The sequence below is a fragment of the Rattus norvegicus genome, chromosome 2 (assembly GCF_036323735.1).
Source record: "Rattus norvegicus strain BN/NHsdMcwi chromosome 2, GRCr8, whole genome shotgun sequence".
Lineage (NCBI taxonomy): Eukaryota > Metazoa > Chordata > Mammalia > Rodentia > Muridae > Rattus > Rattus norvegicus.
In genome coordinates, this window is record NC_086020.1 from 173,527,905 (window position 1) to 173,551,880 (window position 23,976).

Consider the following 23,976-nt stretch of genomic DNA (forward strand, 5'->3'; position numbering starts at 1 on the left):
CTAGAATTCATGAGGCCTCAGTTCCGTCCCCAGCTAAAGGACAAAGGAGAGTGCATTCTCCCAAAACTATGAAGTAATGCATATGCAAATTAGCAAGTCAGTCACTATGCATAGATTGTTGTACGTATAAATACATATTGCACATGTTGTATATATAAATACATGTAAGTTTTCATGTAGTTACATGTTCATGCAGGTGCATGTATATATACAGGTGTACAAGTATGTAGAGGCCAGAGACAACCTCGGGAATCATTCCTCAGACACTGTCTCCACCATTTTTTTTTTGAGATAGAGTGTCTGGCTGGCTAAGAAACCCCAGGAATTTACCTGTCTCTGTCTCCCCAGAGCTGGTATTATAAAGGATTAGACCTTCCACCACACCCAGCATTTTTTATATGGGTTTTGAGGATCAAACTCAGGTCTTCATACTTGCAAGGTGAACATTTTACCAACTGAGTCATCTCCCTAGCCCATAAACACATGCAAGCCTAGCTGTTAGAGGAAGAAGTCAGTCTCCTCCGAGGATGAACTCCAGATAGGTTGGCCAATCCCAGGATGTCAGCCCTGAGCACAGATGGCCAACCCTAAATTCCCTCAGCAGGTTACATTATAGACGTAGATACATATCTGTAGCGATTGTAGCTGAAGAGTAAGAAGCTGGGAATTTGGGAAGAAATAGGCGGGGAGTGGGCAGGGAGGATGAAGTAAATACAGGAGTTACATAGGAAAGTCTCAGACAGGGGTTGGGGATTTAGCTCAATGGTAGAGCGCTTGCCTAGCAAGCGCAAGGCCCTGGGTTCGGTCCCGAGCTCTGAAAAAAAGAAAAAGAAAAAGAAAAGAAAAAGAAAATCAGACAATCAATCTCTAAGAGGAACTGCCTACAGTGCAGCCGTCAGAGTGAAAAAATTAGATAAAAGGCAGCTTCATGAATAAATAGAAGAACTTCAAGATACAACTTAAACGAAACAGCAAAACAGAGAGGTGGACATGCCATATGCATCCATTTGTAGAGAGAGAAAAGGCAGCTAAAATTAAACATTATATTGTTTGGAAGCAACACACAAGAGGCAAATCCATTTTCTAACGAAAGAAAAAATTGTAGAGAGAATGTCTAAAAAATGAAGGCTAATCGTCATCCCAGGAGGCAACGTGGATACGAATCTGATACCCAAAGAGGAAATGTGAGAGCGGCTGTGGATTACAAAAGAGAACTCCATTTCCTAAGCCACAGGCACAGGGACTGATGCTCATTTCCTAGTTTCCTGTAAGTTCTGCAAGTACCGTCATTGACGGTTTTGGTGGTAGCAGTGCTCTGCCTCGCAGATGCCAGGCTAACAGGCATAGACTCTCACGCCCCGTCTACACATTCATTTATGTGAGTTTACATACATGTTTCTCAGTCTAAAGGCCAACATGGCTGCCAAGGTAGCTCAGTGGGTACAAGTACTTGCTACTGAGGCTGGCAGCCTGAGGTCTAACCCTATAACCTATAGGGTAAAAGGAGAGAAATAACTTCTAAAAGTCGTCCTGGAGACGGGGGTGGTGGGGTGGGGGGGGGGGGAATGAGAATGAATACAATACTCTCTCTAAATAAAAACGAAGCATGTTTAAAGCCAATATCAAGGGCTACTTCTCAAAGGAACAACTGAGTAAGTATGCCTGGTGGTCTGCTTGCCCCTCCTGAGTTCCTAATGAAATAATAATTAATAATAATAACAGAAAATTCCATAGGTTTGAAAGCGGATATTTCGAGATAATTTTAAGTTTTTAAGTGTGTGTGTGTGTGTGTGTTTGTACAGGAGTGTGTGTATGTGTGTGTGTTTTACAGGAGTGTGTGTGTGTGTGTGTGTGTGTGTGTTTGTACAGGAGTGTGTGTATGTGTGTGTGTTTTACAGGAGTGTGTGTGTGTGTGTGTGTGTGTGTGTGTGTGTGTTTGTACAGGAGAAGTATATCCCACGGCTCCTGTGTGAGGGCAGAGATAATCTGAAGGAGATGGTCATTTCCTTCTACCACGTCAGTCCTGGTGACTGAACTCAGGTTGTTAGACTTGGCAGCAAAAAGCTTTATCCACTAAACCCTCTCACTGACCCAAAAGTGACTCTTCAATGGACAAAAATTTTCAAAAAAATTTTTCTGGAAAACAAAAGAGAGTATGGGAAGGTGCTGACAGTGTGACGGAAGAGAGCTACTGCCCAAGGCCATGGTGGACAGAACCAGCACGCTCTAGGCGAGCCAACAAGTAAGTATCCGTGGGAAAGAGGAGAGAAGCATACAGGATGGGAAAGAGGGTGGAAGTCATGAGTGTTAACATTCCCAACATCCTCCCCCTCTCCAACCAAAGTCCTTGAACAACTGACAGACCAAACATATCAACACTCATGTCTAAAGAAATTGAACGGACTGCAGTGAGGAGTGAGATGTGGGCTCTGATGTGAATTTTACAATTCAGAATAAATCCTTCATCCTTGGGACATCTGAAAGTAAAACAGAGTTGGCTTTCACATATTCCGATACTATGCCAAAGACATAGACACAGACTGGCAGGCAGGCAGGCACAGACAGACAGACAGACAGATGGACGGATGGACAGATGGGCAGACAGATGGACAGACATGGGGGGAAACATTCCAAGTAAAGAAAGACCTACAGAAGAAGGAAGAACAAAAAAGGAGGAAAGGGGGATGTGTGCGTGTGTGCGTGCGTGCGAAGCCAGAGGTCAACCTTGGTGGTGTATGTTCCCAGGAAGTAGGCCATCTCTGCCTCCTGGAGCCAGGATTACAAGTGGGTACCACATACCTGGCTTTTCACAGGACTGCTAGGGATCAAACTCAAGCCCTTTTGTTGCACAGCAAACTGATGTACTGATGAAGCCACACATGACCCAGCCCCAGGGCCTCATGGTTAATTATGAGCAGGCAACCAATCGAAATCAGTAACAGGGAGCAGGCAGAAAGTAGACCCTCACCGCACAGTGAATTGTGAACACAGAGGAGTACTTGAAAAAGAACAGCTACCATACAACTCAGACTCAAGATACTGCAACCATCAAATGAGAATAAGACACAACAAAACAAAATGATTGTGGACAATAAAACATGATAGCCAAAAAAAGATTTAAAAAGCACTATAATAGCAACAAAATTTCTCAAAGTGTGGAACCAAAAAATGAGGACATGTGAAAGAACAGATTAATAACAAGGAGCCCAGTCAAGAGCCACAATATCCGACCGAAAGCTGCCCAATGTCTAACTTGCAAAATTCCCCGAACCCAGGGCTGCAACCCACCAAGGAATGGATCCTCTGGGTGAGTCCATCAAACTGTGTCTTGAGAATTTGACTTATGAAAAGCATTGGCCCTAATAAGTGCATGAAACCAAAACATTATGGGGTGTCATTGGGTACGGATAACTTGAGAGAAGAGCCAACCCAGAGGCAGACAATGAAGAATGAGAGAGGGGGCAGGAAGAAGATGCTGGAACTGTGGCCTATGCATGTTCCCAGTGGGGACTACTGGTGCCGTTGAGTTTGGAGGTTGAGTCCTACATTTTTCTAAGGCTTTGAAGCTTTTTTTCACCTTGACTAGACCTCTGCTCTCTACAACACACACCTCCTATAAAACCTCCACTCAGCAACTGTGCGGTGGGAGCACAGTCTCGGCGGCTGCTGCCTGTCACTCTGACAGCATTTTGTACAAATGTGAGCTGTGTGATACTGTTGAACATCATTAGAATTATGTGATCAAACACTCCTAATAATTAGCATGTCAAACCCAACAGTAAATATATGGTGAATTTGATGAAATGTTCGACGAAAACTTGAAATTGTGGAACAATTAGAAGAGGAGAATGTTAACTTGCCTTACAAGAGGGAGCAGGAGAACAAATGGTTGGAGCTTTAGAAAGAAAATGAGCAAATTAGTGTCTTCTGTATCCTCGCTGGGTGCTTGAATACCCTGAGAAGTTAGAAAGCTGTGCACAATTCCTCTTCTGGTGACCTGCAGAAAGCTGATTTACTTATAAAGGGCACAGGATGCTACAGTCTAGATTAATCTGCACTGAACAAGAAAAAATATATTCTTGAAAGCTCAAGAAAAGGGAAGAACTTTTTTGCACATAGGGAAGGTGACTGTTTTGCATATGGGAAGGTTACATCCATTCATCTCCTGGTTGGATAAGCACAGTCAGACCATAGTCCAGGAATCCTGAGCCAATGTTGCCAGGACCCTGAAAAATGGCTGAACAGAGTAAAGACATGGAGGCCTATGTTCCTGGGAATGGCAACCAACAGGACTTTGGGTCTCTGATGTGACAGAGCAGCGAACTACTTTAAATACACACAAAGAGGTTGTTCTAGCCTGCTTCCCTGTTGCTGTGATAAAGCACTGACCAAGGGCAACTGGGAAGAAGAAAGGGTCTGTTGGCCTTCCATTTCATCGTGGAGGGAAGCCACGACAGGAACTCAAAGCAGGAACATTAAAACAGAAGCCAAAGGAGGAATCCTGATTACAGGTTGCTTCCTCTGGCTTTCTCAGCTACCTTTCTTACACAGCTCGGGAATGGCACCACCCACAGTAGGTGGACCCTTTTACTTAGCTTAGCAATTAAGAAAATGCCTCACAGACATGCCCGAGAGGCTAATCTGACTGAGGCAATTCTTTAGTTGAGATTCCCTCTTCCCAAGTGTCCCAAGCTGATAACAAAAGCTGACCATGCAGGGCCAGAGGCTGGGATGTGTGTGTGTGTGTGTGTGTGTGTGTGAGTGTGTGTGTGTGTGTGTGTGTGTGTATGTGTGTATGTGTATGTGTGTATGTGTGTGTATGTGTGTATGTGTGTGTGTATGTGTGTATATGTGAATGTGTGTATGTGTGTGTATGTGTGTATGTGTGTGTATGTGTGTATGTGTGTGTATATGTGAATGTGTGTATGTGTGTGTATGTGTGTGTGTATGTGTGTATGTATGTGTGTATGTGTGTATGTATGTATGTGTGAATGTGTGTATGTGTGTATGTGTGTATGTGTGTATGTGTGTGAATGTGTGTATGTGTGTGTATGTGTGTGTGTATGTGTGTGTATGTGTGTGTATGTGTGTATGTATGTGTGTATGTGTGTGTGTATGTGTGTGTATGTGTGTATGTGTGCGCATGTGCATTACACACATACTTGATCAGCTGCATTGCCAATTTCCTATTTCTCAAAGCAAAGACAATTCATTTGTAGCCATTACTACTGTTAGATATTTAATAATCATGTAATGTAAAAAAGGATATTTTAATACCCCCCCAAAAAGTAGGAAGGGCATGATCTCAGAATTTTCTAGTCCCCTTGAAACTTTATGAGATGCTAGAAAGGCACTTGCATCAGGTTGGTTTTGTAGCAGAGTTTTTCGGGTTCCATCTCAGCTATGAACTGTGTCCCATTCCCTGCTCCCCACTCCCATTGCTCCATTGTCCCTCTTAGGGAATCCTAAGTTGGGGAGACAATGAATATTATAAATAATAAACGAGGTGTTTAAGACTAACGGGTGTTTGGGAGTACGCAGGCATGATCTGAGGGATTTCGGCAAGTGGGGGAATGGAAATTTCCTTTAGTTGAGTAAGGACTGGTCTGAGGTGGAGGAGGGAGCAAAGCCACACATGACACAGTGAAAAGCGGGATCGAGGCCCCTTCAGGAGGCACCGGCCTGGGCAGGAGACTAGGAAAGGACACTAAAAGCTCTGGCAGCTAAACCCTGGCCGTAGAGCTCGGACTGTGGAAGCCACAAGGAGTCCCCAGTGGAACTCCTATGACAGAAGAAGCATAGCAGGGGAAGCCAGGGGAAGCTAAGAGTTAGTGAGAAATGCTGGCAGACTGAAATAGATTCCAGCTGCCTCCTGTTATAGTTCTTGAGGTTCTGTTTGAAAAGACAGCCCTGTCTACCTTGCACAGAACAACCATGGACCATATGACTGTCCACATCCTCCTGAAAATGAACTCATTTGCTGTCTGGCATGGTTGTCCCATCCTTCAGGGATTTGCTCCTGGTGGTGACAAGAAGGTGGTGTCACTAATGGAAATCAGAAAAGCAAATTATTTCAGAAGAGAATAAAAGTGAAAAACTAACAGAAATATCCACTCAACGGTGTCTATTTGATCATAAAAAGATTTCATCCATTTGATCATCCAAGAATATTTTTGAATCCCTGCATGCACCTATTGTATGTCAGGCACTTGAAACAAAAGACAACAATCCCCTCCTTTGTCAAATTTATGTTCAAGCAGGGGGAGAGAGAACAGACACAAGGCATTGTATAGCATGTAAAAATGCTTTTATTAAAAAAGAGAAATCATATCAAAGGAAGAAAAAAAACACTTTATGATTAGGAGGCTAAGAGAAGGGTCCCAGGAGCAGTGTGATTGGTCCATGTTCCTTCCAGAGCTAGAATTCTGCCATCCCAGATCAAAGAGCCAGACAGAAGCAACCCCCAGCCTCCCTGCTTCAGCAAAGGCAAGATCAAAGAACTGAAGAACTGTTGGGACTTAAACACTCATTGAAGAACTGTCAGCATTAAAGACAGCACCTTACATATGAGGCACACAAAGTTTAAATAACTCATCTTAGAGCAGAAGAAGGCTGAAAGCAGAAGGGAGACCCAAGACTCCAGCACTCTAGTAACTTCTTCAAAAGCAGAAAAGGGAAGGTCAAGTCCTTTTGCAGGTGAGGTAATGAAGTTTTTAACTACACGAGTGGCATAAACAAGGACAGAGCATCAAACACTTACAGGACACTCACTCACTCCCTGCCAGACACTGTCCTGTCAGTAATAATAAACTGAAATCACCCCAACAACCACCCCTTAGGCCAACCTTGTTAGTGCCTGCCCTCAGCTCTTGTAGTCAACATTCTAATAGTTCTGTTGCTTGTTTATTGGTTGTTTGGGGGGTGTTTGTTTGGGGGAGGGGGAATGAACCAGTGTCTCTGGCCCAGCAGAGCTTCTAACTCCTCCTGTGGCTGACAATGACCATGAACTTCAGCTCCTCCTGCTTCTGTCTCCCAAATGCTAAGATCAGGAGTGTGAGCCACCACACTTGACTTCTGCAGTGCTAGGGGTCAAGCCCAGGGCTTCATGCATGCTACACAAGCACTCTACCACATGACCCCAACCCCACGAAGTATTCTCAGCCTCGGAAGTCCTATGACCCTCAGCATATTTCAAAAGCTGAACTTGTAGCACCACCTCTTAGGGCAGATGTCGGCGACTGAACCCTGGGCAAGTCCTATGCCAAGCAAACCTCCTACTGTGCTAAATCAAGGAACAGAGCGATTTTTAAGTAGATTACTAACACTCATTCAGCCATTGTCAAGGTGCCAATTGTGTGCAAAGCACTTCAAAGAATAGAACTGGAAACACTGTCTTCAAGCAGATTTTAAGGAAGTAAGGTAGGTTAGGTGTGCCACAAACCGTGGCCACTAGAAGTGAGAGCCACAAAAAAAAAAAAAAAAAAAAAAAAAAAAAAAAAACTGCCCGTTGCAGGGATGAACAGAGAAAAGGATGAACTCTGGGCTTTTGTTCAGTATACAGGCAAACAGAAATGTGATCTGCTCTAATATTCCTGTCCACAGGGTAAAAATAAACCCGTTGGTCAAGGGAAAGAACAACTACTTTTGATTCTGAGATCTGAAAGAAATGTATCCTGTGATTCCTAATAGAAGATTCTGTTTAATGTAATAAAAATCCTATGGATATTTTTTTTCTACACTAAACAGTGATCAGTTTTCAAGGAGAGGGGCAGTTCCAGTTTAAAAAAAAAAATCAGGCCGTTTAACATGCACACAATCAGAAGAGTGTTCAGCTCCCCGCCTGTGGCTGTTTCAAAGGAAACACTGTAGCACTGCTGACCCCCTCCAGACAACCGCACCTCTCCAGCTGGGATCAGACTCCACCAGGGTCTGAAAATGCAACTGTGTTGTTAGACTGAACTCATTCCTCCTCCTATAAATTAAATCACAAAAACATTGTGACCCTCCATAGAAACAGAAAATAGGTCACTGGTCTAAAACAAAGTGTATCGATTTAGAAATTTTTAGTTTTATAGGATGATACTGGGAATGTAGGTACTGCGAATTAAACCTGGGTCCTATGGAAGAGCCGACGTTGCTCCTAACTGCCAAATCATCTCTCCATGCCAGGTTTCATCTACTTTAGTCCCAGCACGCAGGAGGCAGAGGCAGGAGGATCGCCGAGTTTGAGGCCACCGTGGTCTACATTGTGAGTTCCAGGACAGCCAAGGATACACAGATAAACCTTGTCTCGAAATTAATTAATTAACAAAAAAGAAAGGAAAAGAATGAAGAGAAAGAAAAGAAAAACTGACCAGAAAAAGTAACTTGAGGTAATAAAGAAATTACAGAATAAATGTAGCCATCACAACTAGTGATTTGAATGTTAAGTATTTATTTAATATGCTTATGTATTTAACTACTTACCTATTGGGCTATTTTAATTAAAAATGCTTTTGTTATAATAGCATCTACTTTGTCATCTGACCACTGAGAGAAACAGTACCTTTTACAAAGAAAAAATTTTAAATTAAAAAAGATCTCTTTTTATATAGCGGAATGTGGGCAGCAAGAAAACAATTCTTACCTACTCAGCCGCCTACAAAATACCCAGAAGTAGGCAATGCCGAAATGCTATGCAGTCTCCTAAGGCAGGGTCTGCATACACAGATTAGAAACTAAAACAATACTGTATTGAGATAGCTCAACTATCAGGATTACCTCTGAACCAGCAATAACATGAACACTAAGTTTCCAAATGGAGCCACCACAAACACTTGTGAATGAATGATCTTTCTTTTTCACTTTTTTTTTCAGTTCTTCTTGCAAAGAATCATATACCCAGGGATGTGTAACTGACCAAGAGACAGAGAGGACCAGATCAGCATGCAAATATTTGCCATGAACTTGGCCTCACCTTGCATCATCTTCCCTTTCACTTACAGTCTGGGGTTACAGAGACCAACTATGAAAATAACCAATTAAGAACTTGGAAAACAATATGCATTCGTTTAAACTATGAGTCTTGTGTTTACGTATTGATCTGTAACTGCATTTATACTTTTCTGACCAAACACCATGAACAAGGCACTGTAAGGAGGAAAGTTTCTTTGGGCTTATGATTTCAGAAGGATGTGCCCGTCGCAGTGGGGAGGGGGCGTGGCAGCAACACCAGGCACAGGGCGGAATCCTGAAGCTGAGAGCTCACACCCTCAACCACAAGCATGAAGCAGAGACAGAGAACTGAAAGTAGCCTAGGCTTTTCATCCAGAAGCCCACTCACAGGAGTGGCCTTCCTCTCGGGAGGCTGCACTACCTGAAGTTCCCCAAATGGCACCAACAACAGGAAACCACGTGTTCAAATACCCAAGACTACAGGGGACATATCTCAAACCACCACAGAGCATTCTAAATATCTCATAGAAAGCATATTTATTTAGCCTCCACTGCTTCTACAGTGGACTCAAGGGAGCTTAAAGGAAATGCAGTAAAGTATTCAGGAAGAAAATTAGAATTAGAATAGAAAAGAAGACCCTAGGTTTGAATATGAAAAATTGGAACAGAATTCAGATATGGAGGCCATAGGGTTCTACACCTACACAGTGACAGTTCAAGAAAGAATCTGAGCCCCTGCTTCATAGTAACCTGGGGGAAATGTAAGCACAGTTACTTATGACGTTCTGTCAGGAACAAGCATTTGCACTCCTCACGAAGGATGCAAAGGTTTTCCCTACTGCTTACTCTAAACAAGCCGTACCAGGAGACGGAACCAGAAGATGAGATTTTTAAAAAGACTTCCCAGCCAGGCTGTGGTGGTGCATACCTTTAATCCCAGGACTCAGAAGGCAGAGGAAGGGCTCCACTCCTCAGGATCGTGACGAAAGCCTCCACGGTCTCCCTTGACCACCTCTGTCTTCCACAGCAGTTTATTTATAAGATGCCACCAGGATAAAGTTCAAAAACTGTAACTATCTTGGCCTCTCTTGAGGCGCACTTGAGGTCCTCTGCACTCCTGAAGCAAGCTGCTCTTTGAGTCCAAACCTCCCAGTGGCTTTTCCTCCTCACACCTTGAGCTATCATAAGTCTACTTGTCTCAAAACAAGCTGCATCTACCCGCTTCTGCTCAGGGTAACGCCAGTATAGGATATTTGCCTCACCTCATCTCTGCAGGTTAATGGCCGAGTTTAAATGTCACCACACCCAGGAAGAACCCCTTAGCTCTCTCCTGTGAAATAACTCCTTTTCTCCAGCCCCTGCACTAAATCAGGGTTCTCAGTCCACAGTTTAATCATCACATCTTTCCAGATCTCTCTTGGACAGCCCAGTTCTCATACTGCCCCTCGCTCCGTCCACACTGGTCCTGTCAGCTCAGTGTTTAGAGTCATCCTTCAGTATCTTCATGAGGATCTCCCAGGCTTTCCACAGTAGGCTTTTCTCTCCAGCCAAACCAAATTCACTTCAGTCTGTCTGACTAGGAGATCATACAGAAGTTTACAGTCTACACATCTGCCTCTCGGGGCCAGGACAAAACCTTATTATCTTAGTATCTAACACATCCACCCACTCACTGTATACAGGTCCTCTTGCTCCATTGCTTGGGTCTTTTCCTGCCTATTTATTTACTGTTCTCTCCTTCACAGCTTATGCAATGAGTAAACAGACCGTGCTAGCCATGTTCTCATCTAGAAGAACATTTGGCACATAGTAGACAATCGAAGTTCGGGGTGAGTTAATGAATGGTGTCTATTCCTGGCACATCGCAGGCACAGCACTCATGTCCTCTGGAGTGAATGAATCCTCCCTTCTATATGAATTACTTTTATATGCTTCCTAAGTTTTGACAGTTGATAGTCTTGGCATCCTCTCTAGCCTCTCATGTAGTGCTTAGCACACACTATGCCTTCAGTAGACTTCTCAGCAAGTCCTCTCAGAATACTGATATACAGTTCTCTGAAGAAGATGACTATTAAAGATGTTGCATGATATTTGATCTCGGCTGACTATGATATACGGCCATGGAGAGATGGAATGTTGTAGGTCAAGAGCCTTCACCCCCAGTGCTGGATGCTGAACTTAGGGCCAGGCTAGCTCTCTACTATTCCTCTGTATCCCCAGCCCTTTTTTTTTTAACTTTTTATTAACTTATTATTATTGGACGAGATCTTACTATACTACCCAAATAGGTGTTGAACTCACAACAGGCAGGCCTTGAACTTGTGATCCCCCTGCCTCAAACCTCCTGAATAGTAGAATTACAGGCCTGCACCACTATATCTGACTTGATTCAGTCATTCAAAAGCCAATTATCTTAACTGTTATGCCTGGCCAGCCATTCTCGTGATTAATAGGCAACCTTCTCAGAATGCATCCCTTAACTTGGCATACTTCTAAGTCCCGCCAACCCTACACTAAGAACCCTGCAGGATTCGGGACATCTGAAGCTACAGAAGACGGCGCCTGCTGTGCTACATCCCACCTAGGGATGCTCCCCCTGCTAACGGTATTGACTTATGGCTTCCTTTTGTTCTGTGAGTACAAAAGTTCATGTAATGTCTTCCCCAGTGGAACGCCTGACTCATAGTAACTTGAATCTGTGTTCCTGAACTGTTATCACTCATATTTGGCTCGGAACAAACAACTTTATTTCCATGAAGGCAGAGTCACTGTTTGACATTCGTGTTGGTTCGACCAAACCTCAAGTACTTTGCGAATTTATCTTCTAAACCCGAGTCTGGCTTCTCTCAGTAAACATTCTGGTTTTGTGTTGTAGAGCCGAAGGGGAAAAGTTAGCTCTCTCCCGGGCTGCATGGCCAGCCGATGCTCCCATCATAACACCTCCCTGCCAGAGGAAAGGTGGCCCAGAAGAGTATGCTGGGTCACTCGCTGTGAGGTCAGAGGTCAGGGTTCAGAGGCCAGCTCTGCCACTGGTTAAAGTCTTTCCACCTCCGCTCCCTCCATAAAAGATTAGCAGACCTGTCATGCAATGCAGTGTACTGGCTTTCGATGGCCAGACCCGAATCCTTTAGTACTCCTTTCTTACCAGTTTTAAATCGTCCAGTTCAAGTCTGCAAGATTGTAAAATACATTGTCTCAACTTGAGCAGGTCATTATCTGAAGCAGGAGGGAATTGTGTTTACAAAGCATTAATTCTCCAGTAGCTTTTCATGACCTCACAGCACTCAGTACTCACTAGTGGGCACAAGTGACTTCAGCGCATCACTGCCATCATTCTTGAGACTTCCTGGAGCCAACACAAAATAATTTCCCTAGACGTCACTATGTCACCCAAATGAGTAATTCTCTTTCTTTTAGTGTCCCACACAGGAAAGAGAGGGACAATCAGGTAAGGGCTATGCACGGGATCTGTGTCTCTCAAATACATTACATAATGACATGACCCCAGCTTAAGAATAGAAGATTAAAAAAAAAAACAATATAATAGGACTAGATGGAAATGTAAGTGCATCTCAGTCAAAACGCACGTGACATCATTCAAATCCGTCCAGGGACAATTCTACTTGGAAGCAGGGATGTCTGGCCTGGGCTCGCACAGATGAAGGTGAGCGGGGCACCAGAAGGTGGCAACTTAACCACAGAAGGACTTGCTGAAATTCACACAGACAAGCAAAGAACAAAGCAAGTCCTCTCAACATGTCAAGGATTTCTCTCACCAGCCTTATTGACTGAGGCATAACAACCTGCTCGAGTTGATATTTAGCAAAGGACCATTCTCCAGCAGACCAAATTCAAAAGGGCAGAAATTCTCTCACAAATCTTGACATTATTGCCAGGCACAAAGAATGTATTTGCAGAAGGAAATAATGTCAAAAGCAAAGCAGCAGGAATATGTAAGCTTTTATCAGCAGCAGGAAGGGAAACAAAGAGCAAAGGCACATTGTGCCTTCCGGGGCTCAGGTGCAAACAAGGACACCAGAATGAAAGGTCCAAAGAATGTTTGTTCCTGGCCAGAGCACTAAAGGCTTCCCACCCAAACGGTAGCTTTCTCTGCTGCCCATTCCCGAGAAAGCATCTAAATTGTGTTGATGGGAGCTCGTTTTCTCAAAGGGTTTGCCTAGCAGAGACTGCAGCCTGGCAGTGACCAGCACGGAGAGAGCCAGGGCAAATGCCCACTTGAAGATGATGACCAATAGTTGCTTTTACAGGTGCCAAGGGCTGAAATGCAAAAAGGAAAGTGTGTTATTTAAGACACAGTTGCTCCTGCTTTAAAAGCAGCACTGAGTTAAGCTGCTGGAGAAAAGAGGGATGCAGATAACTTTCTCCCTAGAGTCAGATGGTAAAAGGGCAGTGCCTCAGGTAATGGAGGTGAGATGCTTATAGCTAAGTCAACAGAGCACTGAATCGATAATCTGGAATAAAACAATTTGACAAGAAACCCTGATTCTTTTCAACTAAGGAATGTGGCACATGTTCTATACTTGTTCACATTGAGAGGAAATTGTCCTGAACATAGAATTCAACATCTGTGAGATTTAAACTTCTTTATTTTTATTTATTTATTTATTTATTTATTTATTTATTTATTTAATGATATGCATACACCGCAGCTGTTTTCAGACACACCAGAAGAGGGCATCAGATCTCATTTCAGATGGTTGTGAGCCACCATGTGGGTGCTGGGAATTGAACTCAGGTCCTCTGGAAGAGCAGTCAGTGCTCTTAACCGCTGAGCCATCTCTCCAACCCTTAGACATCGCAAGCCTTCCTAGTTAAAAACAGAAAGTCTGCAAGACTTATTTGCCCGTGAAGAACACAGCGTACCAAGATGAAGTGAATGACTTAAACAAAGCACACCGCCCACCCCATGGCCAGCAGCAAAGCTGAACTTCCCTCCTGCATAGAGAATGACTCTGTGAAAGATTGTCAACAAAAACAGAATAAAATTAAATTGCATCTGAAAACCATGTCTCTTCAAAGACTACATATGTCCTTATTACAAAAACACCCGCCAATGCTGAAAACATTTGAGATGCAACTCTTACAGGACTGCCTTCATGTGTAAAACATTCTTTTACATTTTCAACTGTAGCAAATTTGGTCCTTTGAATGTGGAATTTGATGTCTGTAGGCTAGACATACTTTTAGAAATAAGGAGGATCTCCAACATGGATATTATTTTTTTTATCAAAAGCATGTGTTTTGTCAAAAGCTTATGTGCTTTTATAAGAGGTTTGTAAACCACAATTGGTCCTCTGCGCCTGTAGGTTTGGAATCCACTAACCACATAGTGAAAGTATTTGAGGGAAAAAAATATTCAGAATATACATAGATGTCCTCCCCACGCGACCTCTGAACCATACAACTACTTATGTAGTGTGCATCATATTAAATGTCATAAATAATCCAGAGGCGACTTAGCATGTGTAGGAGCGTGTGCAGACGTTATATGCAAATACTGCTCCATTTCATAGAAGGGCCTGAGCATCTGTCGGCATCTTCAAAGGGTTCTAGAACTGACAGGTGACTCTCCTCCTAGAGATCATTCTCCAGAAATGTTCCAAAGCCCACTTTGAAGAACCGCAGACATGGAATGAGTAGACAGCTTCATTATTTTCTTGAAAGCCCATTCTTCTTTTTACGGCACCTTTGATACTGGCATTGTGTGTGCAACTAATCAACTGGCTATTAGCTGAATCCAATTCATTATTTCATGTCATACACTTATGAGATGTTAATATGTGCTAAGAGCCAAGATCTAGTGATAGTGAGCAAACACAGGACACCATCTGCCCTCATGAAGTTTATAGTCACATATAAAACCAATTTACATAGAAATATAAATTATAACCAGTAAATTCAGTGGTAGAAAAACAGGCACATGATGATGCAGAAGCCTAGAGCAGTAAGATTCAGTTATTATAAAGGAGCTTTATAACAAAGTTGAGAGATAAGGTTGAGCGGGAGCTAAATCGACATTAACTGGACACACAGGACTGAGGAGGAGATGCATGTGGAGAGCCGGGCAGAAGACGCTACCTCATGGGGAGTGACAGCATGCACCCAGGCTCAGCAGGACATGTCAGAAGGGCTGAGAGAGAGGTGGAAATCTTTAAGCACTGAGCATTACTGGCAGAGTCATATGAGATGAATGAAGCTGGAAAGGTAATCATGGAGGCTTGCAAACATTAAGCAATGAGAATCTCCAACAAGACTCCAGGGGAAAGCAGGATGTAAAGGGAGAGTGACATCGTGAGACCCAACTGACAGCTTGGTCTACCACTAAGGGTAGAAGTCCAATGGGAAGAGACCAGTGAAGAGGTTACCATAACAACCAAGGAGAGTAAGAAAGACAGACAAAAAAGAATGGACTTGAGAGCCTCTAAGCACATGAAATAGATTTTAAAAAGTGGTATGAAATATTCCATATTCATCACCTCCTCGAAGGTAACCTTTGATCCTGTCAAAGGGTGTCTTACTGGTCAATTGAAAACCAAACAATAAAATCATACAGATTTTAAAGTCTGTTTTTCAATCAGCGTTCTGCATCATATTTATGGTATTTCTGTATCATATTTTAGATGACAAATAAAGGCATAAAAATAATAAACAAAACTTAGCATCTCACTTTATGTAACCATATGAATTCCTGAAAAATTGTGCTGCACTTCGGTAATAAAACAATGCACACCTTCAGAAGTATTACCGAATAAATATTTCTTCCATGCACAAAAGCATTTATTAAAAATACAAAACAAATCAAGCGAAAGGGAACTGCTCTGTCTCGGAGATATTTTGTCTCTCTTTTATGGCTGGGTCCATAAACTGGATGATTTTATAATTCTGAAACGATGGCACAGCTGAGATCTAATAATCACCATCAAGTTTCATAATAAACTGTTTAGTAAGCAACTACCACGCCCACAGAGACTGCGAAGATTTAGGTCTAAGCCTTAACCCACAGGAAAAACTCTTTTTTATATCTCTAGTCCTTTGATAAGTCATCTCCGTGTCACACTCTCCAGAAAACACAGCCTTCCCCTAAGTCCAGCTTCTCTGTAAGTCTGAGTCACAGCGTCATCAATGATTTTAAATAAAAGCTACAGGAAGTCATTATTCTGAATTAAGCTCCTGAACAGACTAAGCTAAAAACCAAAATGGAGTCACTTGCATTGTAGCTCCCAATCTCTAAGCTTGGCCTGGGCTGTTTGTCCTCCACCCAAAAAAACAGGATTAGAGATTAACACTCCAATCTCCCAAATGGGCCAGTTTCAAATGGTATGATAATGAATTTCCTGTGTTTTTAATCCTTATGCAAAAGAAGGAACCTGTAAGAACTGGTGCTAACTGGCCAGTCCTTGACAAGAACAGTCTACTTCTTTATTCTGTTTCTGCTTTCTTTAAGCTCTTTTCGTCTCTAAAACCAATCTCCTTTCCCTGGACAATCCAATACATTCTATTTTATAGAATAAAGTAGAATAAAGAATGATGACTTGCTCAGTTCTAGAATTGAAGATAAAACTGATTCAAGGATGATGAATATCACATGCTCTCATTCATATGGGAAAGCCAGATAAATAAATAAATAAATGGTTGATCTCACAGAAGACAGTAGAATTACAATTACCAGAGACTAGGAAGAGCAGGGGCAATGTGGACAGACACATTTGGTACCAAAATACAGTTGGATAAGAGGAATAAGTAGAATTCTATAGCAATGCAGGGTAGCTAGAGTTTACAACTTATTATATGTTTTATAAAGAACTAGAAAAAGAGTTCAAAGGCTTCCTTACATAAAAACAGGATTGAGAAATGCTTGACATGAAAATGCTAACTACCCTGATATGATCAGCCAGGCTGTATTCCCAGAACTTGAAAAGCTGACATGGAAAGGTTTTGAGTTGGAGTCTAGCCTGGGCTACATAGCAAGTCCTGTCTCTAATCAATTAATTGACTAATTAATTAACTAGTTAGATAAAAAAAAACCCAATTAAGATCATTAACTGAAATTATTGCAACTTATCCTTTGAGGGAACATAGTAAGTTCAAAATGTAGTCAGCCAAGCAGAGTTTAAACCAAGACTCTTTAGACAAAGGGATCTCTGAAGTTAAGGAGTTTATTGAGTTAATAGGAGCGAGATGAGATAGCAGTTGGGAGCAAGTGCAACAGATCTAAAAGCCATGAGTAATTTTATAACCAGAGCTGGAGGGAGGGAAGCATAAACTGTTCACACCGAGCCTGCACTGGGCACATGAGACGGGCAGGGTAAAGTGAGTTGAAGATGCTGGGGGTGGGTGGGGCTTGGTGAGACTCTTAAGGAGTGCTGCTGCTTCCGAGCTGGCAGAAGCCCATCGTATGGACACGTTACGAGCACACAAGGTGCAATGGTGCCTGCAGGTCCACTGTGCTGGCATTTCTGTGAGGACTTCAACAAATCCTCAAGGGCAGCCCCACCATGCTAGCTGACTAACTTCCCTTATCCCTTGTCCTTGTATTTAAACTTTGGACAGCTCAGAATGGTTTTCTTAGACTGCATAAACTTATACAAAGCAATGTGTACAGCAGGCTCGGCATGAACAAAGAGAATCGGGAATGTTACTGCTCTCACATAAATGGCAAATAGACCATCTGCATTCTAATTCTGGGAACAAAAACACAACAAAGTCTATAACTTTGAGATTTTTCCAACGACAGTTTCTAACACCCACAAAATGCAAAATTCAGTATGAAAATTACCAAGAAAAGCACATAAGACCATAGTAAGTCAATAATATGACTTTTTTTACTGTTATATCTTTGAATTTATTCTCTATTCTTGAAGGCATTGTTAAGATCATCACATTCTACCTACATAGCTGTATGTACTCGTGAATATAGGCATGTGTCTGTGGTAAATTGGTGGAACTAAGAGGAGAACCCTAGGCTCTATCCCGTCGTTTTGCCTTGCTTGGTAACAGGTCTCTTTTTACCATTCACTGCTGTGACTACTAGACTGCTTAGTCCAATGCCTTCCAGAGATTCTGTCTATGTCTACCAACATCATCATAGGCACACCACCATGCCTGACTAACATTTATCCTGGAGATTTAAACTCAGGACACATACAGCAAGTACTTTACTCACTGAACAATTTCCCCAGCCCTTCTCTACTTTAGAGGAACAAATACTACCAGAAATGGCAGCATGTGCCTGTAATCCAGCACTTGAGGGATAGAAGTTCAAATGGTGACCCTATCTATTTTATTCTTCAGGATAAAAGTAGTTACCCATCAATTACTTTGATCTTTTTCAAATTAACTCTTAGCTTCTACAAAGCAAACCCATTTTTTTCCGCTTAATACAAAAATGCTGTCTCTTAAGATTATGATCCTGCAAATGCTTATCTTCTCACCAAAATGTTACATTGTTAGCATTTTTTATTCAAAATAACATCGAATATCTGATTCTTATTAACGTGTTTGATTTTTTTTTCTTGGTTTTGTGGTTTTGCTTTGGTTTTTAAAGACAGGGTTTCTCTGGGTAGCCCTGGCTGTCCTGGAACTCACTATGTAGACTAGGATGGCCTTGAACTCACTCCACCTGCTTCTGGCTCCCACGGGCTGGAATTAAAGGCACGTGCCACCACTGCCCAGCTTCTGCTTTTTTGAAATTTTAGGACAAAACTGTGAAGGCTATGTTTTCAAAGCCAGAACTTACTACACATTCGAAGTTAGGGAAACCTCAAACATTTACTAAAATTAGGATCTAGACCCAACTGTAATGTTTATGCCACAAAATCCCCTATAATATTGTTTGTAGTAAATATATTGATTTATATTGTTCTACGAATACATGTCATCAACCTATTTTGATTTAATCATATTCCATGAACTGAATTTAGGGGTATTTTAAAGTGTTGAGAGTTCATTTTTGTAATCCAACAACTTTATCCAAAAATGCAGAAAATTGTTCTGGCTGCCCAGGAGGATAAGGTTTCAACGTTGATAACTCCATTGACTGTAACAACTCAGGACGCGTGCTGCAGGGACAGTAGACAAGATGGCCTTCCGCGTGCTTTGCCAGTTCAAACTGATGACTGTTCATTAACTTTTCATTTACAACTACCACAAGTGGCTTGCCTTTTTCCAGACTCTCTGAACGGCTCAGGCACCACAGCGCCTCTACCAGTCTGGAGGACAAAGCGGCCGTAACCCAGACTCTTGAGGATCTGAACACTATCCTCAGTAACCAACCACACGAGCGATGAGGCTGTCGAAACTGGTGGTCCTGACAGTCACAAACACTGTCTTCATTGTGCGGGTTCCAGATAGGATATGACTTCTAAAGGCAAAATGCACTTTTAAATATGCTGCTTTTAGTGATCTAAGTCTCGATCTAGGCATTAGTTAAAGAAATTTAAATACATATCAATTTGACTCCTCCCCCCCCCCAAAAAAAAACCCTCTGAGGCAGGAAAGCGTGTGTAGAGTAAGGTAGAGTTTAGTCACCATCTGGCCCATCACCATGATTTATAACATGTATGCTTAGGCCTGCATTAAGCCTGCAGTGATATTTTTCTAAGAACCCACTATACTTCTGATCTGCCGTAGTCACTTAGAGGAAGGCTGTGCTCTCTGCACGGCGATTATATTCAAATCCTTGAAATCTTTCCAACAGGAATGAGGAAGGAAAATTACAAAATTCTCAGCAGTTTTGACTTTGACAAAAAACTAGCTAACTAGACTGAGATTAGGGCTTAAAATCTCAAGGCTTTTACCACTTCAGGCCTACACAGAAGAGTAATTTACAGAAAGCCTGAGCCACTGCTGAGCTGCCCCAGGGGATGTGCTCGCTGTGCCGAGGTAAGGTTCGCCGGACATCTCCTCGTGAGTGCATTAAAACAGCTGAAATACGCGAACCTCTCTAAGGTAAAAACGTTCACCTGGTCACAATTTTATACACTGAACAAAGGTATTTCAACAAGAGTTCAAATATAACCGTGCCCCGACGTACACGCACCACTTTTTAACAAACTTAGAAAAAGAAAAATGGGGATTAGCTAAACCCTAGGGCATTTTATAATCCCCGAATTCCAAGAGAAGGGGTTTTCATTAAGCCTTTACTTTCTAGAAGGGTATGCACACATGCACACACAAAGTATTTCCAACAGTCTACCAAGAACTTGGAGGATAAACAATGCTATTAGAATTCTCAGACTTGTCTTTTATTAACAGGAAAGTGAAGCACACACAAATGACAGAGAACAGCGTGGTGAAGACCACCACCTAGTTCCCAAGTTAACAGTGCTATCTATCCTTATGTGGCCCATGATAATCTTCCTCCCCACTTCCTAGCCTTATTAGATGGTCTTAAAGCAAATGGTCAATATCCAGTACTCCAAAATAAAGGTAACTTTCTATAATTCCATTTCCTAATGCTGTTATCATTCCCTGAATAATATATATACTCCACTAATTTATCTACGATCTAGTCAGAGCTCGAATTTTCCAAATTGACTCATAACTTTATTTTTACAACTTTGTACGTACTTATTCTCTTCAAACCAACAGCCAAACATAGTTGCTGCATCTCCTATCTAAGAATATTTCCTGTTCCCTCTTTCTGGCTACTGATTGAACAAACTGTAATGTGTCTAACAGACACTTCCACATTCTGGATTTAAGGAATTAAATCTCTGGGAACTGGAGAGATGGCTCAGTCGTTACAAGCACTGGTCCTCTTCCAGAGGACTTGGGTTCGATTCCCAGAATCCACATGACAGTTCACAACCAACCATCTGTAACCAGTTCTTAGGGATCTAACACCCTTTTTGTCCCCTGCAGGACCAAGCACACACGTGGTACACGGACATATATGCAGGTGAAGCACTCATAAACATGTAACTTAAAGATTTTTTAAAGTTTAAGTTTTCAATCTCCAGATTGTTAATCATGATCCTTTTTCCTGGTCTTAAAAAAAAAAAGGTAGTCTAGTCTAAAAGTGTTGATCAGAGTCATGTTGAATTCTTTATCAAGAAAGCTCATAGGTGCTTCTACTTCCTAGAGAGTCAGGAGGCATGCCACGCTCACTTCTCCCTCTGTGTAATGGTAAGATTGTTCAGTGGACCCGAGGCTTTCACCCAACATCACACACGGAGTTCCCCATGAGCCACTGGCTTAATTGCTTGCCGAGCTTGGGAGGAGGAAAGGTTGCTGGGGAGTGCTTTGTGGGGCTTACTGACTTGAGCAGCCAATGGATGGTCATCCCTAGACCTGCTATTCCATTAGTGGTAACAAGGTGCTAGCGTTTTACACCTAGCTTTCATTCTACATTACCAGGTAGAATTCCTTTCAAAGCAGGATCATATCTAACTCATCTTTTCGGTTACCCTGAAGTAGGGTGTTGGGTTTTTCTTTGGTTTAGGAGGTTTGGGAGGTTTGGGGGGTTTTTTGGTTTGGGTTTGGTTTGGTTTGGCTTTTTTGTTTGTTTTGTTGTTGTTGTTTTTGCATGTCATTGGTTTCTTTTATTGGGACAAGGTCTTATGCGGTAGCCCAGGGTGGTCTAAAATCTGTGGTAATCCTCCTGCCTCAGCTTCCCAAATGAGCCACTCCTCCCAGCTGGAGGTCTCTGTGACTTATTTTGTATTGTTTGTTTGCTTGTTTCCCAGGAAGGAAGATGGCACCTGGTCTCCAGCTTCACGGTATTTAGCATCTAAGGTGATACCAAGATGTGTGTCTGCCTCTTGATTACTGAACCTACTTCATCTACTGTCAGTGAGCACAACTTCTCAACATGCCTTTGACCTAGCCCTTGAGGTAATGTTTTAATTAGTTGGCCTGCAACATAAAACATATACTAAACAATAGAAGCCCAGATCCGGTGGTGATCCATTAGGTCTCTGGGTTTCTATCCTGTCATGGTAACTCTTCAACCAACCAACTGGAATCGTCCACTCTGTTCCTATCCTGTCCTGTTTGACTGACAAAGCCACCTTCTGCACCCGTGCCCCTGGCTCAGCATCCTTCATCCTCTCTCCCGTTGCAAATAGCCCAAGCTCCATTTCCCCCTCAGGAGTAAACACACCTCAGGCTCTTGCTGTCCAGCTTCCTATTTTCTCCAGGGATTGAACAATCCTTTTTTTTAAATCCAGCTCATCATCTCTGGCCCGCTGGAATTTCTAGACAAGTCTGACAATTACCAGGTAATCTTTGCCCCTGAGCACAGGACAGGAGTTAACCCTCAAGCAAGGGCAACCAGAACCGTTCCTGAGATGACTGAGAATTCGGAAGGTTGAGTCCTCTTCCTGGGTGATTTTTGGCTCACTACAGCACATCCTGAGCCCCGCGTAAGGAAAACAGATGCGAAGAGGGGAAGAGATGCGAGGCAGAGAGTATATGTAGGACAGGACTGTCCGGCTTGGGTTTCTCTCACACCCATCTCAGCTCTGCCACACTCTTGTCCTGTGAACCAATGACTGCCCCTCAACAACACGAGATGACAGCAGTCCTAATACAGCCCCCACCCGGAGCCTGAAGACCGTGAGCATCTTTCCGGTTTCTTTTGTCTAATTTCCTGTGTGTTGGATATGAATTTATCACCATCTTTCGTAGCTCTGCAGACAGCTTATTCATCTACGGGCCACTTTCACAGCCCTTGGGAGGGGCTAGACAGACCTTTAGCATGCAAGCACAATAGCATGTATTGATCATTCCTCTGGTATTAAGCAGTTACATATGTATGCGTTATTACTAAACCTCATAGAAACTTCTCAAGCTGGCATTATTAGCTCCTTTCTCCCACGCCCCTTTTGTGGTGCTGGGGTTCAAACTCAGTGCCTTGCCCATACCAGGCAAGCACTCTACTCAAGACCCTCCTGCCTCAGCCTACAGAATAGCTAGGATTCCAGATACACGCCATCGCATTTTATAGGTTTTAGATGAATAAGCAAAGAGTCACCAAAGAAAAGTAACTTATCCATTACTAATTAGTAGATGGTGGGTGCACTTATTAATAAAAAGGTGAAGGATTTGAGCCACATTCCCATTCAGATGGCATCCTCTTTCCATCATGCTCACATGGCCTCTCACACGACTGTAAACTAACTTACCAGAAGGCGTGACTGGGCAAAGACAACCCCCTAGCATGTTGATCTCCACTGACCCCAAAGTATATGTTCTTCCATCATTAAAAAAGTATTAATAAGTTAATGCATAAATAAATGAGCTATGTGAAAATAGGTCTCTTGAAAAAGTTATAATACAATTTCTTCAAAATTGCTGCTGGCAACCTGAAGACTAAATGCTGGCACTTCTCTTAAAGTAATGGGTAAAAGGAATGAATATTTAAGATCACTCTGTCAGAACAAGTTGTATACAACTCCCCTGGCAGTGATATTTCAAAACGGCAAAAAGAGATTTGTGAGCACCTGTCAATGTACGACACGCCTTCAGCTCTCCACTTGCTCAGAGGAATACCCCTGTGTCATCTGTACACACTAATCGTTATTGAGCGCTCCCGCGGCTTGGAGGCAAGAAGAGGGAGCCTTTAGGAAGAAAATAGCTTCCTCTTCAGAGGAAAACCAAGAAGGGCAAGGACGTCAGGGAAGACAATTTATTGGCAGAGATCCTGAAAGTCACTAGTTCCCATTGCCCCTCAGTCCCATCCCTCAGAACGGCCTCCTCAGATCCCTGCCTGTAGTTCTGATCATTGCTCAGTAGGGCAGCAAGGAGCTCCTGGTAACAGACTGACCCGTGGAACAACCTTTCCCCGCATGGAGCTAAGTAAGGGATTGCCACTCAAAGCCTCCCTAATGTTCACTGGTGGTCTTTCTTCCCTTCCTTTCTCATTTTCCTCACTTTCCTTGAAGGCCTTCCTACCATAAAGCCAATGCCATACACTGCATGACGACTGCTCCTAGAGGGTTAGAAAATGCCACCAAAGAGCCACACTCCTGCCTTAACACCTACAAGGCCAGAAAATGTCACCAAAGAGGGACACTCCTG

The 23,976-nt window shown here is 42.7% G+C and overlaps 1 pseudogene; it reads right to left on the reverse strand.

The window, feature by feature from the left end:
* Alg13l-ps1 (ALG13, UDP-N-acetylglucosaminyltransferase subunit like, pseudogene 1) overlaps positions 1-23,976 on the reverse strand; it is a 161,585-nt pseudogene that overhangs the window by 126,164 nt on the left and 11,445 nt on the right.